This window comes from Tupaia chinensis, unplaced genomic scaffold (genome assembly GCF_000334495.1).
Source record: "Tupaia chinensis unplaced genomic scaffold, TupChi_1.0 Scaffold000322_1, whole genome shotgun sequence".
In the NCBI taxonomy this organism is placed as follows: domain Eukaryota; kingdom Metazoa; phylum Chordata; class Mammalia; order Scandentia; family Tupaiidae; genus Tupaia; species Tupaia belangeri.
Window position 1 is genome coordinate 2326222 of NW_006159816.1, and position 25075 is coordinate 2351296.

The 25075-nt window shown below is 38.1% G+C and overlaps 1 pseudogene; it reads left to right on the top strand.

The window, feature by feature from the left end:
* Window positions 1-23327: 23327 nt before the first annotated feature.
* LOC106735185 (U6 snRNA-associated Sm-like protein LSm3 pseudogene) lies at window positions 23328-24136 on the top strand (annotated as a pseudogene).
* The last annotated feature ends 939 nt before the right edge of the window (window positions 24137-25075 follow it).

Below are 25075 nucleotides of genomic sequence, written 5' to 3' on the forward strand. Positions count from 1 at the left end.
ATTTTTTTTTATTTATTTTTTTTTTAGTTTTTGCCATAAGGTAAGTGCACTCTCCAGAGAGAGGCAGAGAGAGATAAAAAAAAAGAAAACTCCCCCCCCCCCCCCCCCCCCCCCCCGGGTGAATGTCCATATAGCAATCCCTCCTCCACCATTTTCCTCCGGGGATTTTGAGCATGCATGCATGCACATGCGCCCATTATGATTCCCAAGTCACCAGGTTTGGAACTCGAACCATGGTCAGCTATGTGAGAGTGTGGTGCCTTAACCATTTGCCTCTAGCTGGTCCCAGTTTACTTTTAACCTCTACTCCTAGGAAGCCTTGGGATTCAGTGGAATAAGTCACATGCTCCTCATGGTTGAGTCACTTCCAATGGGGCATGAACAACGGTTGGGCACCTACTGAATGTCTGCTGAGCCAGCGTGTGGCTAATTGGCCATATGCCCAGATTGTTTTGTCCCCCTTTGGGTCAGTAACAGTCCTGGTTCTTGAGTGAATAACTGCTCACCTTTCTGAGGTGAATTAACTCTTTCAGGACACTAGGGTACCATTTAGCACACTGATAAAAAAAAAAAAGTAATTTATTTAATAGCCCTCTAAGGACACCCTGGAGTGCAGAGAGGAAGCTCAGCAATTTGAAGCTCACATAGCAATACTGCAAAGCCAATTAGGGGAACAAGACAAATTAGATGGAAGTGTGCTCTGTCCAATTGAGATATAAAGACAGTTTATGTGAGCAGGATATAATTGCCTAAGTGGGAATTTGGCTAAGAAAATTAGACTTTTCTAAGAAGAACTTTACAAAGAATGAATAAAGCATGGCTAAGATCTTATTTCTCTATAAAAATACTCTATATGCTTGTGTACTTTCAAAATTATATTTTGAAAGTGTTAGGTGTTTTCTGTATTTTCCCACTTGATTTTACTATTATATCCAACTTTCGAATACTGAATTAGAAATCAGGAAACTTGACGTCAAGCCACAGTGCTACCACCAGTAGACCCTGTGACCTTGACTCATAGTTTTCTTATTCATTACACGATGCTAGGGATTATGGTTGGATGGAGATATGTTTAGATGGGATTAGATGAAAGGACCCAGGATTGTCCAAGAATACCCCAGCCCATAACCAACTAAGAATAAGAAATGATAATTCAGGAAGGAGATGGTTGCTTTGGGATGGACTCCTGGCCCAAAGTTCAAGGAAGGTTCTGATAAACTGGGCCGAAGAACATAGCCCAAGTTTTCTTATGTTTACAACTCTAAAGCAGGATTTTATCACCCTCTGGTTGGTCACTGAAAAGGATAGGAAAAGGGAATACAAGAGATTGGCTCTGCTTCAAGAAAATAGGCTATAGGTCATCTGATTCCTTGCAAGATGAATCTGATGTGAACAATGGCCCCATTTCCACACTCCTCACCGATAAAGATGACCTCTTTGACTCCTCAACTTTAACCCATTAGGTTTCCTTCTTGAGGGGAGAGTGAAGAAATGGAGAACTTCTTCAGGGAGGAGAGAAATGGAGAGTTTCATTTCTTCAGCAGACTCCTGTCTATTCTGCCCTTATTATTGTTTCATTATGCTTTCTTCATGAACATCTGAGACCTTTACCACTTAATTGATTAGGCAGGTTTCTACTGTGCATTGAAAGAACGAAAAATTTCCTACTGGTTGGTTGCTTTGCCTATCTCAACATTCTTTGAACTCTTTTGAGAATGCTTATCATTTAAATTAATAGCTCCTTTGATAATCAAACAACAATAATGATATTAATCACCATCACTCATGCAGTGCTTATTATGTGTCAGATGCCATTTTAAGTGCTGCGATACATTCAATCCTTACAATGAGTGTAAGAGGCAATTTGATTATAATTGGCATTCCTATTTTACTGATACTAAAACTGAGGCACAGAGAAGTGAACAGCTTATGCCAGGTGTGATGGCAAATGGGTAGCAGAGACAAGATTTGAATCCAATCAGGGCACTTATATCAGTTTATATTGCTGTTCAATGTCAGTTTTATCCCTTTAATTATACGTTTCGACCACCTCATAGTTTCCACTTATAAAAATAACTTTAAAAGTTGGAAATTACATTTTATATTAAGTTAATTCATATAGAGTACTGTAGTTGTACGTAAACCCATACACAAGTGAACAGTGATGATTAAAGTGCTCTAATTAGGAACACATGAACATATTTATATGTGTTGTAGCTAATGTTTTAATTGCATAATACAATTTTGCTAATACACTGTAGTAATTATAAAACATCTGCAAATTTCAGTCCAGTTAATGCAAACGTGTGATGTAATCATGGCGGTCTAATGATGTTTGGTGCCTCTGCTATTACTGCCTTTTTTTGTTGAGACAGGCAGAGGTGTAACATGCAAATCACATACTTAATCAAAATGAACCATAATACGTATCATTGACCTATGCCATCATTTTGTTGTTCATTAAATTGCAAAATTTAGCAATTTACAATGAGTATTACTGTTAGTGTACTTGAGAGTTAATATGATTTGTGAAAAATCATCCCTTAGATATCTAGCAGGGGGAAGACATGCTTCGGGGACTAGTCTTGGTAAAGGATTTTCATTGATTATACCTCCTAAGGGAGAAATTCCGAGGCCCGTACATCAGTTGGTGGCAGCTTAGCACACAGGGCAGCAGTTTGAGTCTCGAGTGTTCTGAATAATGCAGCAGGTAACTACCTCATCAGGGTTTTAAAATCCCTTAATGGTTATTTGAAATTTTCTTTACAAACACCTATCTAATAAAAACCTTCCTTTTGGGTCACAATTAAGTATAAAGAACTTGTGATTTGGATTCTGGAATTAACTTCCATCTCCTTGCTCCTTTAACCCATACCTTTACAAACACTGTTGTTTCTATCTTCTCTGACTTGAAAGATTATCATGAGCAGGAGGTAGAAATATATAGCCTCTGCTGATCACATTTTCTGTAATGACTTTGGGAGACTATTCCCAAATTCCTATCCCCCATGTGACTAGATTCCATGCTGTTTTGTCATGTAGGTTGAATATGTATTTTAGGTATAGAAAATGTATCCTGACATAAACCAAGGCTTGTTTTTCACATATCATCTTTTTTTTTTTTAATTTTCTGTATGATCTTTTTTGGTCATTCCTGGTTCTCCACTTTTATTTTACATTTCCTTTCTTGGTTTTCTCTCTTTAAAATCGTATTTCAGTTTCTCTCTTCCCATCTTCTCTTATTTTTGCAGTTCCTCACTTCAGAGTACTATCACTCAGGTTGGGGAGCTGAGGAGAATTGTGGGGCATGGGGAGGACGGGAGGGAGGTGGCAATATCCTTTCATTGTCACCGCTTCGCGGGAGCAGTGGGATACAGCCTTTTCTTCGCTGCTGAAATGCTGCACAATCAAACAAGTCTGGCTGCAAATCTGCAGTGCAAACTGCCACATTGGATGAATGAATTGAAAAACAAGACACAACTCTATGTTGCCTACAGGAGACTTTCCTTCAACTTAAAGGGCATTCACAGACTGAAACTGAAAGAATGGAAAAAAGATGATCCATGCAAGTGGAAACAAAAAGAGAGCGTGGGTAGCTATAGCTATATTTACTTCAGACAAAATGGACCTCAGGTCAGAAACTGTAAAAAAAAAAAAAAATGACAAAGAAGTTATTATATAGGAGTTATTATAAAGGAGTCAGTTTATTAAGCAGAGATAAACATTATGAATACATGCACACCCATCATTGGAGCATGTAAACATATAAAGCAAACATTGAGATCTGAAGGGAAACACCAACGTACAGTTAATAATCTAAGAGTTGAATACTTTTGACACTGGACAGATTGTCCAGACAACAAAATCTGCTAGGAAATGTCAAACTCGAAGTATGATTTAGACCAAATGGACCTAGCAGAGGTATATGTGATAGAATATCTCACTCTACAGCAGAGTATACATTCTTCCATGTGAAACAGAACATTCTCCAGGACAGATCCTGTGTGAAGCCATAAAATAAGACTTAATAATTTTAAGAAGACTGATGTCATAACAAGTATCTTTTCTGATCACAGTGATATGAATCCAGAAATCAGTAACAACAATAATCATTCCAAATTAACCTGTGTAAATTAACTAATATGCTCCAGAGTGACTCTTGGCTCAAGGAAGAGATTAAACAAAGAGAAAATCTTGAAACACCAAAGGAAATACAACACACCAAAATGTAGGGATTCAACAGAAGCATTTATAAGAGAGTTTAGTGCTGTTAACAGGTACATCATAAAAGAGGAGAGATTTCCAACAACCTAGCATCGTACCTCAAGGAACTAGAAAAAGAACACACTTGTTCCAAAGTTAGCAGAAAGAAGAAAACAATGATCAGAACAAAAATAAATAGATTAAAGACTAGAAAACCAACAGAAATGACCAACAAAACTCAAGGTTTAAAAAAAAAAAAAAGCTAAGCCATTAGCCAGATTAAGAAAAAACAAACAAACAAACAAACAAAAATACAGATGACTCAAATACGAAGTGAAAAAAGACATAAATGATAACACAGGAATACAAACAATAACAAGAGACTACTATGAACAATTACATGCCAACAAATTGGACAATCGAAAAGAAATGAACACATTCCTAGAAACATATAACGCACTAAGACTGAATCACAAAGAAATTAGATATCTGAACAGAACAGTAATGAGTACATAGATTGAGTCAGTAATTAAAGTCTCCCATCAAAGAAAATCCCAGAACCAGATGGTTCCACAACTGAATTTTACCCAACATTTAAAGAAGAACTAACATCAATCCTACTCCCCCATCACCCCATTTCTCTGTCCAAATTTCTCTAATGGTGTATTTAAGGAATTACTGAGCATAATTGGTTTTGCAACAGTAGGAACTTGGATCATATTTACTTGTAATTATAGTCTGTTACTTTCAAGGCACAAAATGCTACATAAGTTTAGATATGGCTATTATGTACAATAGAAGCAAGAGAAAACACAGACTAATGAAGAAGCTTTTTCTGTGTTCCATTATGTTATCACATTTGTTCTCTTTAACCTTCAAACACGTTCCATTTTATATTGCTCTGTCTGACCTATGGTCTCTGCTTCTGAACCCGAGCTCCTGTCAACCACAAGCTGCATTAGGTTTTCAGTCAGCCTGGGATAGAATGAAGCAGTGTTGTGTGATAGTGTGGGCTCAGCTAGTCCCTCTGTGCCTCACAGTTCAGTCATTCTGCGTCACCACCCAACACGAACATCTTTCCACTCACCTCTCAGTATCTTCCCTACTCACGTGCACATCACTGCTCTTCCTGTCCCGGCCTGACACACTTGCCTACAACTCTGTAAAGAGCCTATTTCATATAAAACTATCCCTCAATTCACCCAAAGAAGCCTGTCCCTATCTCTATGCCTGTTTCTTCCTAGAGGCACTCAAAAAAAAAGTGTAGACACTATTTGCTCTCCTAAACTGTAAATGGAAAGAACGTAGACCCGAAATGGACTTTCTCCAGCTTCTAACAATAAAATGGCTATTTATGGACCACATTCTGTATGCCTGTCAGTAAACTAAGCAGCCTTTGTAGATGATATATTTTATTCTTGTTATCTTGATTGATTTACATACAAAAATATTGATGGATTACTTACATATGTAAGACATTAATTTAAGCACTTTATTTGCTTTAGTTTTAGTTTTTTCAGAAGCCAGTCCTGAAATAGGATTTGAATACGAACCGTTCATTTGGAGAGATGATTCACGTAAAGCATTAGTAGGGAACCGGAAGGTACAGGACAGTGAACAGAACGGGTTGAGCTGTATTATGGAACAGGTTACCACTGTGGTAAAATCTGTATAAAATGGAAAAATCTGGGAGCCAATGTAGACTACCATCCTCAGAGTTATCCCACCCCAAAGTTAAGGAACCATTGGTTATTGCTAAGGAAAATGAGGGAGCATTGACAAGAGACACTTAACTGGGTTTCCAGACTCTGCTGTGATCTGGAGTTGAGACCATTTATTTGTAATAACCCTGATTTCTTCATTTCTGTGTAAATGTCAGCCACCTCCCCCCACCCCCAATGCCTAGCTCATCTTCTTAACTTCTAAACTGGTCTTGTCTGCATCCAGATCTCGTCTTCTTTGTTCTTCCTAGTGGTTGCTGTACCTCTTTCTTCTCTGGGTACCCTACCACCTACCTGCTCAGAAACTGCCAACACCATTTTTTGGTTGTTATTCTATCTTCGACTTCTCTGCAGGTTTCAATTTAATTTAATTCTTAGCATGTGAATTTGCTCAAACCTCTGCTTTCTTTTTCTTTTTCTTTTTTTTTCTTTTTCTTTTTTTGCAATAAAGTATATGCGCTTACTAAAGAGAGAAAGATAGAGAGAAAGAGAAATCACCCCCCAGGGGAGACGGCCATGCTGATCTCTTCTCCATGCTCCTGTTGGGATTTTGAACATGCACATGTGCCCAGTGCAGTTTTTCAACTCAGCTCGGACTGTGGGAGAGTTCCCTAATTTACCAGATAGGTTTGGATTCCCCCCACCCCTTAGGTGATTCTGTAATACCAAATTATCTCCAATAATTAATTAAAGGACTACGTTCTATGCAATTTTGCATTTCAAACTTAGCAATGTATCTTGCATATGGCAGGTGTGCAGTGCCTGTATGTGGACTGTAAACTTTACAGAATTTCTTTCCTCACACAAACTCCCTAGCCACCATTTAAGTGAAACATTTAATGGCATCCTGGTTTTTTTTTCGAATTTTGCCATTGGGTGCATGCACTCACAGGAGAAACATAGAGCGAGAAAATAAGAAATCACTTTTCAAGGGTGATGGCTATACTGCAATCTCTTCTCTATTTTCCTTTCAGGGTTTTGGGGGCACACACATGCACCTGGTATATTTTTCAAGCTGCCTGGTCTGGGACTCAAACCACACAGTTGGTCACGTTGGCCAGTGCCTTAACCATCACACTATCTGATCACCCTAATGGTATCCTATTTATATAATATTTTCTCTCCTTTTAGAAACTCCTGTTTGGCTGGGCTTGCTTAATCACCCTCCATGTCTGTTGTAGATATTTAAAATATTTCTTGCACAAATTAAAATGAGAAGGATTAACTTTTATTCTTAAAGCAAACTTACAAGATGGATGATTATGAAGATGTATCTTCAGAGACTACTAAATATCATCAATTTAATGTAAGTGTGAAACGTCCGCTAGCTTCATCGTGATGACTAACATTTCAGCTAGCTATTTTCTTAAGTAATTTTTTAAAATGTGTACTTCATTTATGTGTCAGGAAAATGTACCATTTGATTTGATTAGTGTAAATCAAATTGCTACAAACTGCTCTCTGAACCAACACCATGCTGTTTCAGATGCGCATTAAGTAGTAAATCAACTTTATTGGAAATGCTGGGTCTCATCTTTTCAGAGAGAATGCTGTGTACTTTTTTCCAGAGGTGCAATAATTCTTTTCCATTTCTGAGTCTCTTTAGTAAATTGCCCCTATTTAGTAAATTATCACTGCACTAAGTAGCCCAAAGTAATGAAAATGTTAAGAAGTGTCCAAAAGCCACATCCCTGTGGCATGCCCAAGCTTTTAGCTGAATGCATTTAGCCTTCTGTCTTGTCCTTTCAGGGATTTCTCAGGTACCTTTGGCAAACTTTTGATGAAGAGTTGCCAGCATTCATTGACTGAATATTATGTTTATGACCTACTTCTAGGGCTGTTGAACTAAAAGACTTTTAGTAATTAGAGCACAGTGAGGTGCTTAACAAAAGAATGGAACTCCACATCAGAAGGATGAAAGTTATTGTTTGTGGCCAGCATGGCACTTAGGTGCACCTGTGAAATTAATTCATCCTCTATTGGCTTTTTTCATTTTCGTAGAAAATTCAGCAGCAGCCTAAAGAGTAAGACTGGCTCAGTTTCACATTTAAATGTGTTGCATCCACATGTTTGTGAAGTGTGATTTTAAGTACTGTTCTGAAAACAACATAACAATGCAAAAAAAGAAAAAGCTTTGTCAGGTAAAAGAAAGCACTTTTTGGATATGACAAGGTTCTTTGCTGGGCAGCACAACATATAGGATAGAAAAGCCTTCCTTTTAATTTAAAGCAATTTAACCTAGCCCTTTCCATAGAAGAAGATTACTTCTCTTTTACTAAAAATGCATGTGTATTGAATCTGCCCAGACGCGGTGACAGTCGGTGCTTTCTAGTCTCTGGTCATACACAGATGAAGTTAACACATTTTCACTGCCTCGTGGGATGGCATTTTAGCCCACATGGTTCTAGAAATAGTCATTGCTACATGCTTCATCAGTTGCAACTGTGGATTGAATGGTCCTTTGAAAGCACTACCATAAATATTTCCGCAAATGAGTGATCTGTTCCCATTACATCTGCTAATGCTATCTTACGGCAGAGCAAACAAACAGCGCAGACATCACATCACCGCACACAGGAAGAGCAAGGGGCACTCTGGAGGGGTGTCGCACATCGCTGACAATGGCATCACGGTTGTCTCTGAGGAGCCAACCTGTCTTTTCAGAGACATATTTCTTGACAACCTGTCACAAACAGAGCTGCGGATTTTCAGTGAACAAAGAATAATGCCAACATTATGTATGTTAAAAAGCTGCAAACTTTAATCTCAACAGCTTCTGACAAAATGTAAACATCTTCTTAGAGCCACTAACATTTTGAAACAAAAAAAAAGTATCACAACAGATAAACATGCCGAAGACAAAACAAAACAACTGTGATTGCATCTAACTGAAAATATTATTTATAATAAATTTCAAAGCTGTTATAAAATTATGGTCTAGAGATTAGTTTTATACTGAAGTCCAAGCAGGACTTGTCAATATTACTCTGATGATTTCATATCTCAGTTTTTTTTCTGCTAAAATTTTACTAAAAATAGTTTCTATATCTTTTCTCAGTCTCATGATTAATATTGCTTGTGAAATGAAGGATGAAGAAAGTATTTTCCACTTTGATGGTGACTTGAGATATACTTCTGTATGAATAGGTTAACAATCGCTGATCTTGGGACCAGCAGATGGCGTAATGGTTATGTCACTGAACTACCACTTAGTCAACCAAGTTCGAGTCCCAGACCTTGTGAGTGAAAACTCACACTGAGAGCATGTGCGTGTGTGCTCAAGATCCTGAGAGGAGAATGGAGGAGAAAGGATTGTGGCATGGATATTCTCCCTGGGGGTGATTTCTTGCTTTCTATTTCTCTGGTCAGCACATGCATCCTATAGCAAAATCCTCTCTCAAAAAAAAAAAAAAAAAAAGCTGACATTTTAAGATTGTCTTTGACCCTGTAATCCCAGAGAAAGAAGGAGCAAGGGGGAGACCCTGAGATCCCAGAGAGAGAAGGACCAACAGGTAGGCCAAAGCCTAGTCTCTTGGCTTGAGTTCATCAGCAGGGACCCTACCCAGCCTGCTGTGGTAGAAGAGGGGCTCTCCAATTCAAGTGGTGCATGCACCACACAAGTCACCGGCTTTACCATGTCTTCAGTTTTAAACAGCTCTTCTCAATTCTGTGTTTTTAAAACCTTACTTCTTTACACTTAGTACAGTACTATAGTATGACAAGAACTCATAGTGGGTGGATAAAAATATTTTTGTTCTATCTCTTCCTAATGAGCTATTGTTATGTACAATTTTGCCTCTCTCTAACTAGACCAATGATTGATACCACACATTTTTTCAGATCATAAATTCTTATCTCCCACAGTCCTCTACATGAAAATTACATATTCTTCTTTCATTGGTTATGTTAAGATTATCTTTGTTAATTTAAGGGATTGTTTGTAGCCTAATTTTTAATCAATATGTTTTTCTTTAGAACTATACCACACCATAAAGAGTGTATAGACAATTCAGTACAAACTTGTAGAATAACCATTGGAGAGGGGTTTTTTTTAAAAGAGGTTTTCGCTGTAGGGTGTGTGTGCTCGTCAGACAGACAGAGAGAGACAGAGAGACAGAAAGCGAGAAATCCCCCCCCCAGGGGGGATGGCCATGCCACAATCCCTACTCCTCCGTTCTCCCCTTGGGATCTTGGGCACGCACACACATGTGCCCAGCGGGAGTTTTAAGCCACCGGGTCCGGGACGCGAACCGCAGTTGACTACATGGGAGTCCAGTAACATAGCCATTACGCTAACTGCTGGTCCTGTCCATTGGATAGGGTTTTGGATGTTCACAACATGAAGTTGGAAGTTGAAGGTGGTGAATTATGTTTATGTTCTTTATTTGTTTATTACACACTATATGCATGCTTTTTTTTTTTTTTTGGTAGAGGTTTCTTTTTTTGCTATAGGGTACATGCACTCGTCAGAAAGATAGAGAGAGACAGAGAGATAGAAAGCAAGAAATCACCCCCCAGGGGAGATGGCCACGCCGCAATCCCTTCTCCGTTCTCCTCTCGGATTCTTGGGCATGCACGCATACGCACCTGCCATAAGTTTAAGCCACTGGGTCCAGAACTCGAACCTCAATCAACTAAATGGGAGTCCAGAGACATAGTCATTACGCTAACTGCTGGTCCCGACTATATACACGCTTTTAAAGACCATTCTGTACTCTACAAAGATGTGTCATGAATACATGTAAATTGTAAACAATAAATATTTAAAGAAAAAAGATTGTACACATTTTTATTTTAACTATCATTGGAGAGAAGTTTTAAAAAATGGGAAAGATATTCTTAGTCTTTAATGAAGCTCAACAAACTATGAGAGACAGACTAGCTAGAATTTTCTCATGATCAGTCATATCATATAATGTCATCTTCATAATAAGGTGATCACACCTACAGATACAATATCCATAGGGTCACGCTACTCATCCCTGTATCACAGCCAGTAACCTGTCAATTAAAAGGGTCATTCAATGTTCATTTATTTGTCTAGGATGCAAATGCTCTGGTTGCAGCTTGAAATAAAACGTTTCATTTTTTTAAAGCAAATAAAGAGCTTTAGTGCCCATATGAATCAACAAATTCTGTAATTTGTTTTAAAACATGTGCTCGCTAAATTTCTCACGAGTTAGACTAAATAACCTATTCATCTCTGTTATATTTTTCTGCTCTTGAGATTTCTGATATATACTACTCTATAGATAATAGAGCAAAAAATTTAAGAAAATTTTTCTTTGTCAGAACTTGCTTGATCTGAGACTCGTACAGGGATAGCTTAACTAGTAACTTTAGTGCATTGTGAAGAAAAAAATTGCTCAGAAACATGGTTGTGTTATGATTAAGAATTTTTTTTTCCTTCCAAAAAATGCTTTAAAAAGAGAAAATGGAACACAGAGGAGTTCTACAATTCTTCTCCCTGAGACCAGGCAGGAGATCTTTTGATCTCCAAACTCCTGCTTTTCTCTACTCCTACATCCTCCTTAGAAGTTCTCTAGACTGAGGCAAAGCTAGCTCTCACTGCAATGAACTAATCATCTTGGGTGGCCTATTGAAATGTCAGCTGTACATTTCCCTTTTCTTTCCCCTCCAAATTCTTTTCTCAACCTAGTACAAATGTAATTCAGAATATTTGACAGTCTTAGAACACAGAGTGCCACTGTTATGAAACCATTATTCTGCTTTGAGAATTTGCTTGGGTGTAAAATAAAATTAACTAGGTAACAGATGTCCAAAGGAATTCACACTATGCAAGAGAATCACTACCAACATTGCCAAATAGTCTTAAGCTGAGGCGCTAAGGAAAATTATACAAGTCACAAACCAAATAACAAAACAGGAGTGAAGTATTGCCTTCCCAAGCCTCTAATGTGCGATGAGAAAGACTCCCACCAGCCCCTACACAGACTTCCTTATTTACTGGCCTTCTATTTAGAGTTTTACTAGGTGATGATTTGTTTGTGATGATATTTGGGGGGAAAAAAGAGTGTGGGAAAGCATAAGTCACATGGTCTTGGGAGCTGTCTTTTGAAAAGCTATACCTATCCTCATAGGCACGTTTGATGACCTCTTGCTGCATGCAGAACACTGTCCAAGGAGTTAAGGAATGACAGAAATTTAAGAAAGACACGATCCTCTTTCTTCCTCAAGAGCTTTGAGTCTGCCTAATTAGGAGCTTGTGCCATATAGCTAGCATGAGTTTCACATAGAAGAAACTAGTCCAACCAACAGTGATTCAGAGCACTCCTATGACTAATTTATATTCTCATGCACTTGAGGGAAGCCCACCCTGAGGGCTTTAAATGACTCACGGAAAAGCAATATCTGTGCTATATTCCTCTCCTAGAGTAAGAGAAACAAGAAGCTGAAATCTGATAGAATTTTCCCTGAATGTATTTCCCATAGCTCAGGTGTGCTGACTTATTCCTAGTATCACCCAGGGTTGCAGGAAACTATCAGTGGTCTACTGTTAGGCAGTAATATCATAATAGGAGATACTTTCCTTAGATGTTCTGTTGTGAAATTCTATGTAAAATACTTATAAGCATTATATCTGATGATTCAAAACTCAGAAATAATCTACCTTTCCCATACATACTATATACACAACACCCCCATAACAATGAAAGACAGAGTATCAATCTCATGGGACAACAGTTGGCGTAAGGCTATGTTGCTGAACTCCCATGTAGTCAACTGTGGTTCGAGTCCCAGACCTGGGGGCTTAAACTCAGGCCAGGTGCTTATGCGTGCATGCCCAAGATCCCGAGAGGAGAATGAAGGAGGAAGAATTGTGGCATGGTAATCCCTCCTGGAGGATGATTTCTCACTTTCTATCTCTCTGTCTCTCTGTCTTTCTGGTGACCACACTCACCCTATAGCAAAAACCTCTCCCAAAAAAACCTCTCCAAAAAAAGAATATCAATCTCAGTCTAACATCTTTTGTTATATAATTTCCCAAGGGTCTAATAAGTAAAGCTAAATACATATAAGTTGCATGACACCTGTAAACAGTTTGTGATTCAGAAATAATATGATTTCATAAACAATAAATAGCAAGAATGACCTTCTAAATATACTTGGAAGAAAAAAGGCAAAGAAAGGGACTTACATTTTCTTATCAAGTTAAATGTCCTTCATGAAAGGCAACCCTCCCCCCCAAATACTGAAGGTAGTATTTTGGTTGGTTTTACACATAGTAATAAACATATGGTCAAATAAGTCCTACATGTAAATTTAAGGTCGACTAAGAGTGGGATAGTGCTGCTTTTTTGAGGAATTTCTTGATGCTTGATGTGCACTCATTAGACCTTGTCTCTAGATAGGTTGCCATTGTTCTGGAACCATCTCTGAGATAATCTTGGCATAAGGGAAGGAAGAGGAATTGGGTGAACTAAGTACCTCCAACCACCATGACTCACATATATTAGAAGTGGAATAATACACTTTAACAAAAAGTCCATAAAAAAGAGTTCAGTGGTCCAGCCCTGGTGGTATGGGCAGCAGGGCTATGCGGCTCAGTGCTGAAGCCATATGGTCACATCCAGCTTCAGACACTTGACTGAGATGAACACGTTGGGTTCACCTGTGCTTCCCAAGATCCTGGCTAAATGGAAGACTGGGGAAGGGTCATGGTATGGGGGAACCCTGTTTCTTTCTCTGACTCTTTCTCTTCATAAAATAAATGAATGTGTAAACTTAAAAAATAGAGTTTCATGAAGTGTTTGACAAAAAATAAAACGGATTGAAATGGATAAAATCAAGTTTATATGCATCTATTAAATTATTTCATTAAATATAATTCTTTTCCTTAGATGTACATTTATTTATTTATTTTTTGGACAGGTTGTTGCTATAGGGTGCATGCGCTCACCAGAAGAACAGAGAGACAGAGAGACAGAGAGACAGAAAGCGAGAAATCACCCCCAAGCGGGAGTGGCCAGCCCGCAATCCCTTCTTCATTCTTCTCTTGGGATCCTGGGCACACACACACACCTAGCATGAGTTTAAACCACTGGGTCTGGGACTTGAACCGCAGTTGGCTACATGAGAGTCCAGCGACATAGCCATTAGGCTAACTGCTGGTCCCCCTTAGGTGTACATTGATGTTGATTATAAACCTGAAAATTAAGACTCAGAATGTTGTAAATGTGATTGAGTATTCTTTTCAATATTACTTAAAACAAAATTACAATATTAAAAAGTAGTGTGTGTGTAGGTCAGTGTAGGGGATGATTTTGCACAGAATTTTTTTTTGTGTTTAAAATGATCACTGGGCCAGTGCATGGCTTGGTGTTAAGGTGGCTGGATCCCATATGGCTGACCACACAGTTGGAGTATTTGATGTGGTAGCTTGAGACACATTCTGGGCATGTGTGCATATCTTCCCATAATCCCAATAGGAAGGAAAACTGGAGGAAAAGTGATTTCAGCATGACTATACCCCATGGGAGGGGGTGTTTTCTCCCTTTTCGTCTGTCTCTATCTCTCTCTGGCAAGCACCTATGCTCTTTGGCAAAGTTAAAACAGCAGTAACACACACACACACACACACACACACACCACCAATAGCTATTATTGCTTAATTTGGATGAATTTTAACCCTTGGTATCCAAGTTTCCATATTGGGTTTGGTCATATGTATATTGTTTTAGTTAGAAATAATTTTCTTACAGAAATAAATATTATATACCATTTATATATGAAGAAATTGGAAAAAGTTGACAAAAACACAGGCATTCTTCGAAAGTCTTATCCCATGAAATTGTATGCCAACTTCTCAACTATTCCTAATACAGTCATTTCAGTGTTCTCAGGACTTTACATCTAACCCTTCTCCATAACATCAGTGTTTATGAAATCCTAGACTGAAAGATAATATTTGTGGGTCCCAGAGAATTCATATGTGGAAACACATTCTGAAAGGTGAAGGCAGAGCAAGATTCAGTGGCTAGCTAAGGACTTTTTGATTAAATGGAGGAACTACTAAAAGGATCAGAAGAGAGCTGAGATAGTAGGAGCAGTGTTTTAGACAGATGAGCTAAACAGCAGTGTGCTTCAATCCAGGAGCAAAAAGTCATTTCTATGAGAAAAAGAGGCACAGAAATAGTAAAAATGGAAAGGAATCTACCTCTTGAAGGTTGCAAAGAAACAGTAGGTAAGACTTAGTGAGTTTTGAAGATGGGAAGAAATCAGAATAGCCATAAGTTTTCATCATAGCTGGATAAGAAAATAATGGAAAACTGATAGCATTGGGGAAAAAAAAAGAAAAGAAAACAACTAGTTCTGGGTGGTAAGGTAGTAAATGTGTCTCAGACACTGAATTTGAGGTAAAAATGAAAAATCCATATTAAAATGTGAGCATCTATGTTTGGATAAGGGTTTATATTTTAAGGTACTTTCTCATTTTATTTTGTTAGATTCTTACAAGTTTAGGCATCGTTATTAGAGGTTTTTTTTTTTTTAATAAGAAGCCAAAGTTCAGTAAATTGAATGAATTATTTAAAGATAAACACAGTTTATATGTTGCAGAGTTATGATTCTAATACAAATGTTCTGATTCATAAATCTAGAATAAATATGTTTATATTTGATATTTTATTAAAATGTGAGCATCTATGTTTGGATAAGGGTTTATATTTTAAGGTACTTTCTCATTTTATTTTGTTAGATTCTTACAAGTTTAGGCATCGTTATTAGAGGTTTTTTTTTTAATAAGAAGCCAAAGTTCAGTAAATTGAATGAATTATTTAAAGATAAACACAGTTTATATGTTGCAGAGTTATGATTCTAATACAAATGTTCTGATTCATAAATCTAGAATAAATATGTTTATATTTGATATTTGGAAACAAAGGATTAGAATTGTTTCTGAGATTTTGGAAGTTACTAGGTAAGAGAAAAATGAAAGCCAAAACTAGGTAGTTTGGAAAGAATCCCAGGATTTATGACTTAGGAGTTAGACCTCTCTTGTAGGTAGAATGGGAAAAGGTTCTCTGAGAAAGAGAGTCACTATGTTTCTCTTTTTAGTGGAGATTTTTAATGTTTCTTTTCTATATTCTGGTCAATACACCAAATATTCCCCTTTTACATGTCTTTAAAGAAGTTTTGACTCCTTGCTCATAAGGCAGGAATGAGGAATATTGAGCACACAGACAGGATAAGGCCCAAGATGGAGTCACAGTGGCTAAGTTTTCACAGCCGAAAAGCTGGCTACAGTGGGACCTAAAGCAACTACAGCTAAGGGCAACAGTTTCTATATAGTAGCCATATTCTAACAAGAAGTACAGAATGCTATGGTCTGCTGACCTCACGAAGAATGGTGTAACAAATCACCTAGGCTATCAAGAAAACTATTTTCTAAACCTCACTTCCTTATCAGAGAGCCAGCTTATTGCTCTAACTGCTAGCTAAAAACTCCTTGCCTCAGCTCTTCCTTGGCAACCTGTTCCTGGGACCCCTTCCTTGCTTGGGAGCTCTGTTCTTCCTTCTCTCTTTTAATAAACTCCACCTTGCTATCCACTCTGTTTCTATGTCTCTTAATTCTTCAGGAGTGTGGGACAAGAAGCTGGTCATACTGTAGTCCTGAACTTGGCACTCACTGGTGTGGGGTCCGTGTGTCCCTATTTCCTGGTCAGTCAGATACAAGACTTTCTCTACTTTAGGTGTGCATGTTTCTTTTTTCTTTTCTTTCTTTTAAAAATCCATTTCTTTCCTCTATGTGTGAGAGAGACAGAGAAACACACACACACACACACACACACACACACAGTGTGAGATGGTGAGAGGGAGAGAAAAAGAGAGGCACTTCCAGTAGGTTTCCCACATTGCTATCTGTCCCCAATCAACCCCAGATCATGGATGTGTGTACACTGAGCACATGCAAGGAGGTCTCTGGATGTGATCCAAAACTTTTCCACACGGGTCAGCCTCACAAAGCATTGTATTACTGCTATACCACCATTTCTTAGGTTGAATTATTACCTGCAGTTCTCAATTTTTACTCTTGCCTAGAAAAACAACTTTTAGAATGATGTGAAATCTATTATTTTCCTTAATTGGTTCTCACGTTATTCTCTCCCTTCTGTTCACCCTTTCCTGTAGCTATTTTCTTGTGTTTTAAAAAAGCCGCTATCAAGTAGATACTCTTTCCTGTATCCTTTCCTCTATTACCATGCCCTATTTTTCTCTTTTGCTATGTGCATCATGTGTAACTGAAAATGTATAAGTTGCAATCCGGTTTTATGTCTTGTGAGTCTCCCCGACTTTGCTTTAAGAGTAAGGTCATGAACTCAGGCAAAGTAAAGGTAATCTTAAATCCAGGGCAGGAGGAGAATTAATCAAAGGAGCTAACAGCATGTCCAGCTAAGTGTGACTGCCTAGTATGCCTATTGTCTCTCCATTTCAGCCATATTTCTTACTTGAAAATTTCTAAGAATAGAAATTTAAGTTATCTAGAAAGTCTAGTTTTGTAAAATGCATTATTCATAAATATAAAAAATAATGTATTAGAGATTATTTTTAAGACTATAGGAACCAGCAGTTAGTGTAATGGCTACGTTGCTGGACTCCCATGTAGTCGATTGCTGTTTGAGTCCCAGACCTGGTGGCTTAAACTCACGTCTGGCGCATGTGCATGTGTGCCCAAGATCCCGAGAGGAGAATGGAGGAGAAGGGATCGCGGTGTGACCATCCTCCCTGAGGGGCGATTTCTTACTTTCTGTCTCTCTGTCTCTCTCTATCTTTCTGGCGAGTGCACGTGCCCTATAGCAAAAGCCTCTCCCATATAAAAGAAATTATAAAGAAAATCAAAGAATTGCTCCTTTTTTTTTTTTGAAAGAATTTGTGTTGTTGGGTAGAACTTGTATTTGTGTATATTGAGTGTGCATGTGTGGATGTACAAATGCAATATAGGATGGTATAGATAAAAGAATATAAATAAATAAATAGTGAAGGAATGAAAAATGATAACATGATGACATTTAGTTAAGAAAGTCCTCTGGAATCTCGGAGAGTGGAGTTAAGCACTAAAGGGAGGTCTAGATGTAGATGGTAGGAATGAGATGGAATTACAATCGGGGAAGCAGAAAGAAACAAAGCAGTTAGGTGTTGCACAGTTATGTAAAAGCAAGGCTGTGGATCTGCTAGGAAAAGAAAGTGGAAACAAATTTAAATTTGAAGTCAATATTCCTCATCTGAACCTTGACCTTCTGATACTAGTTTATGTAGGAGTTCTCAACTCGTCTGATAATTTTTTTTCCCTAAACTGCACTATTTTTTAAAAATATCTAATCAAAGTGGCAAGAAAAAAAATAACTAATTAATATGTTTTCTTTTCTTAAACTGGTATTTCTTTTTTTAATGTAATTAGAACAATTTTTGTGCAGATTGTCCCCCCTAATTAGAGGCTAACAAAAATAAATAATTTAACATGATATGATGTAATATAAAAAGAAACATTCATCTTGAGAATAAAGATTCATGTGAATGCAATGTATAACTTTCTGGACCTACATAACATATTTAGTGAAAAAATAGCATCGAATGATGATATCAGGTCATTTAAAAGCCAAATAATCACATTTATCTGGTAACCATTGCCATCTCCTGTCTTAATTTCTCTATAAAATACTTTAAAATGTCAGAGAAAAACACAGTCAGAATGGCATCATAAACCAGGTCTGAAAGTTCTGGTCCCGATTAGGGGTGTAGTGTTCTAAACTGCAAGGGTATTAGTACCCAGGTTGGTAACTGTAGTGAGAGAAATGAAGTCATAGGCTTTGCAGTCAGATAGATCTAGGTTCAATTCCTTACTGACTTTGTTCTAGAAAAGCCTTCGGCAAATTTTCTCTCTGAGACTTTCTTCCCTCATTTTAAATACCTATACTTCAAGCTTTCTACTAAGGATTAAAGATGTAAATGTATGTAAAGTGTCTGGCACATGGAAGGCATCAGCCAGTATTTGTTTGATGATGATGATGATGATGCAAAATCATGATTGCTGTAATTGTCTCCTCAAAGGATTCTGCTTTTAGTCTTCTCTTTTTTCCATATATTATGCACAAATTTTAAATTAATCTTTGATTCTTTTCAAAACTCCGTCTCTTCAATTAAAATACTTAGAATGGTTTCTGGTTGGGACCAGCAGATGGCATAATGGTTATGGCACTGGACTCTTACGTAATCTACTGGGGTTGGCGTTCTGGACCCACTGGCTTCAAACTCACGCTGGGCGTGTGTGTATCCAAAATCCCAAGAGGAGAATGGAGGAGAAGGTGTTGCAGCATGGCCATCCCCCCTGGGGGGTGATTTCTCACTTTCTGTCTCTCTGTCTCACTCTCTCTGTCTTTCAGGTGAGTACACATCTCCTATAGCAAAACTCTGTAAAAAAAAAGAAGGTTTTTGGTTGTACAGATGGGATGTAATATTTTAATAACTGGAACCAAAAAATGGTATTGTGACTAAATTTACTTCGTTGGTGTCATTTGGACTAGAAATCCTTTGAGAAATAATGGCAAAGTTTAGGTTGTGCCACAATGAATTTAACTCTTTCACAGAAAACATTCTACATTTCTACATAACAGTCACCTGTGAAATCAAATACAAGACCCAGGTAACAAAAATGATTCAAAGGTGGCACTTACATCAGCATCTGTTACTATATCTTTTCTTCCTTTTTTATTTAAGTGACACTAAAATTTTACCTGATTATTTAATATTATTATTTAATGCCTGTGTGAGAGACATTTAGAAGGCAATGATAAAGACACGACCTGGTGGGCCGCCCCTGTAGCCTAGTAATTAGGGCTAGATCCTCTACATGACTGATCATGGTTAAAATTCTGGCCCTGGCAGTTTGGAATACATGCTAGGTCTGTGTGCATGCCCAAATCTTGACGGGATGGAGGAGAAATTAATATAGCATGAGCACACCCCACTGTGGAGTGCTTTCTCCTTCTCTCTCTCTCTTTCTGTCTCTGTTTGGTGAGCATGTGCACCCTGTAGCAATTAAAAAAGAAAAAAGAAAAAAAGATGACCTTGCCTCTAAAGTACCTTGGAGGCTAATAGGGAGAGTGCTAAGGAGGTCCTTTCAGAAACAGATGCTGAGTCAGAGTTAGGAGTACAAAAAGGTTTATTGGAAATAACACTTGTGAGAGATGAAAGGAGAAGACAGCAGGGAACGCCTTAAGGTTGTCATGATGCAGACATAACAAAATCCTGGTCAACACAACAGGAGCTCCAGGACAAAGATCGCCTGTTAGTGAAGTCGTTTGTTAGGCAGAAATGGCCAGGCCCCACTACCCGCAGAGCAGGAATCACAGAAGCACTGTCCAGGAAAAGCATGGCCCTGGCTGAAAAGCTGAGCAGATCCTGAGCAGGGAACAGCTGGAAGCTGTCAGTTCTCCACAGTACTTGTAGCCGAACAAGTGTTTTCTTGAAGGGACAATTCAGTAACACTTCCGTAGTTGCCATTGGGAGACAAAGGGAAAAAAAAAAGTGCAATTCCTGTGACACGTGAAATGACAGAAGAATATATAAGCTAAAGGGGTTAATGTATCAATGCTAAAAAAGGTGTCATTTTGCACGAGTCAATTTGAATCTCATTGGACCTTGAAAGAAAGGGAGAAAAATCAAAATAAACTATTTCAAGAGACATGTTTCAATGATGAACATTTTTAGAGATAATATTTGTTTGCCTAGACTTATGTTTAAATTATTGTTTTATGTAAAATTTCTGAGTCTATAATTGAAATTTTATGACTGAGTGGCTGGCTGTCTGTCTGATTTATGTATTACAGTCTGTTAAAAAGATAGATCCTGGATTATAAATGCACTCAGAGTTTCTCAAATGAGACTCCTATAGATTGCTGTAAGATAGAATATGAACCCGAATGTTTTAAAAACATGGTTATGCTCAGGCTAATTAGAGAAAGATAGATAAACACAATAGATATAGATCTCTACTACAAAATATTTCAAGATCTGTAATATACTAATAACCATCACAATCTCAAATAGTGGAAGGGACAAGAGAAATAGAATGTACAGAATTTTTCACACTTAATGGAACCAAAACTAGTTTGGGAATTCTAAACTAATGAACTTTAAGTTTATCCATATAAACTAACTTAGTCACTTGTTCCTATATTTTCAAGTATCCCCCCAAATAAACTAATTTATTTTTAGTTTCTAACTGAAAAGACAGACAAAACCTAATTTCCCATTTCTTATTCAAGAAAAAATGTTCCTTCTAAAATAAATCTCATATTTTGAAACCATTGCTAATAACACTAACTAGAGGCCAAAGGCAACTGTAATTATTTGCATCATCATCTGGAATTGGCTTTCCTTTTAATAGAGCCCATTTGCACTATAATAAAAAGCATGATCGGAACTGATTAAAGCTGGCTGGAGCAGTTTTCATTTAAGAATTTCTCTTCCTGTGTCAGCTGATGTTTCTCTCTTAATGTTATTTTAATGCAATCGTTTTATGTTTGAAAATGAAGGCAATCATGTCAATCCACGAGCTGGCAAAAGACAGTTATTGATTTTTTTACGAATCAGTCACCTTTAAAAATCCATATGAGATGAATATTTATTATTTCGCAAGTACAAATCAGTTTCTGTAGAAACCAGAACAGATGCATGAAAAGGCGATGCATTTTGAAAGAATGGAAATGTGAGAAATAGCATGCCTTAATGTGTTCCTTACATTGTGTCATTGTAATAAACATCCCTCATTGATTATTTCTCCCAAAGTAGCAGCAATTTTCATTAGCTTACAATGTGCCACATGCAAAAACTGACAAACTTTAAAAAATGACATACTCTGGAACCCCCTTTTGCTCATTGAATTATTGCAGCTCATATGTGACAACACGAATTCATCAAACATCAACAACAAGCATTCCTGTAACCCTGTGCCCAAATGATGTTGGTAGATCGAATCATCTCATACATGAGTGGGGGTAATGTTTTGAACTGAGTTCTACAGAGCCTCTGGGGCAGGGTCCAGAGGCTCTGTGGAAGTTGTCTTAGCGTTTTCGCCTGGGATGGGTAAAGGATGGTTATAGTGGATGGATGCTGGATCTCTCCCCACACCTCATCTTCTATCAGGGAAGATGCATTAGAGTTCTATGAAATTATTTACTTGCTACTTAAAACAAATTCCTAAATTAACAAATTTTCCTAGGCAAATTTTCATTTTTAAAATATTTTCTTTGAGAACACTTTAAAAATAAATATCATAGGACCAGCAGGTGGCATGGTAGTGAAGACACTGGACTCCCACATGGTCAACCATAGTTCGATTCCTGGAAATGGTGGTTTGAAAATCATGACCGGCACATGTGTGTGCATGCCCAAAATCCTAGGAAGAGAATGAAGGAGAAGAGATTGTGGTGTGGCTATCCCCCCTTAGGGGGTGATTTCTCATTTTCCCTCTCACTGTCTCTCTTTCTCTCTCTCCTCTCCAGTGAGTACACATGCCTTATGACAAAAACCTTAACAATAAATAAATAAATAAATAAATAAATATCAGTAATAAATTAAGTAAAAACAAAGACTCAGATATCAAAATCCTTTGAATAAAAAGTAGACCTGTGTATAGCATACGGATGATAAAATACCCTGGACAATAACAGTTTTTAAGATTTAAAAGTATTTTCCTTTCCCCCATTTTTCTTTCATATCCTTAATGTCATGGGGCAGGGGGGAGCAGGGGGCTAAATGTGGAAAATGGTTCTAGAAAGACTGTGCTGAAGTATGGCAAAAATATATTGTTTTTAAACTAAGCTCAGAATGGCTAACCTAAGGCAGCAGGTCAAACTAATATTCAATCATTGGTGTTGACGTCTATGATGGAAAGACGAATAAAGTTTCCTCCAGATTCAATGCTCCAGCTACATTTGATCCCCAGAGGAAAGCAATTCTTTTACTTCTCACTGGCTCCAGGTCATGTCCTACTAGAACGGCTGCCAATCTTGGCATTTAGTTCCCTAGAAATAATTAACTCGACAGAACAAATAAAGGTTAAAAGATCTGTAAAATGTGTCCAGACAGCCAAACAGGTAGCTTGCACTTTGACAGCAGATTATGGACATGTTAAGGCAAATCACATCCAATTTCGTAGGAACCTGCATTCCAACTGGAGGAAACACATTCCTGTTATATGAACTGAGGTAACTGGCTGACAGAAAAAGATGTGGGTCATTCTTCCTTTTCTCAGCCCAAATATCTTGTTTTTAGGGCTACACTAAAATAAGCAAATTAATTAATCTGTATATTTTGAGAATGTCGATTTTCTTTAGATATACTTACAAAGCTCATTGAGGGGAAGGACACAGGGTTTGGAACATGGCGGATGATGTGGACCTACAACAAATTATCAACACCATAGAGGAACCTCTGGATCTCATCAGGCTTAGCCCAGATGAGCGAATTTACATGAATATAAGAAATGATCAAGAGCTTCAGGCAGATCCTACACTTGTGATGAACACTTACATATAATGTTGGGAGATGTGGAAAAACCTGTTACTACTATAGAAGTTGATGAAGGGGCTGGCAGGTAGTGTGGTGGTGAAGGGTGCTGGATTCCCATATGGCCAACCACAGTTTGAGTCCTAGACCTGGTGGCGTGCTTTCTCACTTTTCCTCTTTGACTATCTCTCTTTCACTCTGTCTCTCTCTAGTGAAATTTAAAATAAATAAATAAAGTTAAATAAGTCTTTAAAAAAACTGATGAAGAAACATATGAAGAGGTATATAGGGCCAGCAGATGACATAATGGTTACATCACCGGACTCCCACATAGTGGACCGTGGTTCGAGTCTCAGACCCAGGAGCTTAAAACTCACGCTGGGCATGTGTGCATGGGCCCAAAATTCTGAGAGGAGAATGGAGAAGAAGGGATTGCAGTGTGGCCATGGCCCTTGGGGGTTGATTTCTCACTTTCTGTCTCTCTGTCTTTCTGGCAAGTACACATGCCCTATAGCAAAACACATCTCTCTTTCTCAAAAAGAAATACATAAAATAATGAAGAGATACATAAATTAATGAAATGGAATATTCTGGTTCTCTTTATTCCAAGAGATGGTGTTGTACTAGTTGCACCTCCGCTGAGATTTGGCTCAAACAAAGAATTTATTGAGTACAGAAAATAGGAGACTTTGTGAAACTGCCTCTTTAAATATACAAGACCTTCAAAAGAGAAACACACATGGTTTTTGATGTGATCTGAAGATTCCTTTACTTCTAAAATGAGCTGATTTGAAGATAACTCATGATTGATATCTAGATGACATTCTTCTTTTTCTCTAATCTGTTTAATAAATGTGATCACCAAGATGCATAAAACAAAAACAAACAAAAAACCTCATTTGCCCTATACATTGAATCTTTAATGACTACAGCCTGTCATATCGTAGGAGCGTCATTACAGTCTCCTAGAAATAGGAGAATACAGGCTGCGTGTGTGTGTGTGTGTGTGTGTGTGTGTGTGTGTGTAGTTCTGGCATCTGTGAAAATGGCCTAAATTCTGGTGGAATAGCTTGTCTTGAAATGCCCAGTCTGTTCAACACTGACCTGGTAAGGGACACTCAGCCATTTTCTAAGAGCAGGGGAGCCTGCTGGCTTCTAATATCGAGTGCGCATTGGAGTGTCACTCACTACTTCAACTGTGGGATAAGAATAACTATGGTCTATCCCTAGGGAAAGTTGCCCTGGAGTATAGCCAAAGGAACTTGGGACTCAAAGGCATTGCTTCTTCCACTGGGTAGAAGGTGAAAGCAATTGGGTTGAGGCAGGTTCATCAGGTCAGGTTCCAGAACTCCATTCTGGGGGCCAGCAGATGGCGTAATGGCTATGTCACTGGACTCCCATGTAGTCGGCCACAATTTGAGTCCTGACCAGGTGGCTTAAACTCATGCTGCACACGTGTGTGTGTGTGTGTGTGTGTGTGTGTGTGTCCAAGATCCCGAGAGGAGAATGGAGGAGAAGGGATTGCAGTGTGGCCATCCCCCCTGGGGATGATTTCTCGCTTTCTATCTCTCTGTCTCTTTCTGGTGAGAGCATGTGCCGTATAACAAAACCTCTAAAACAAC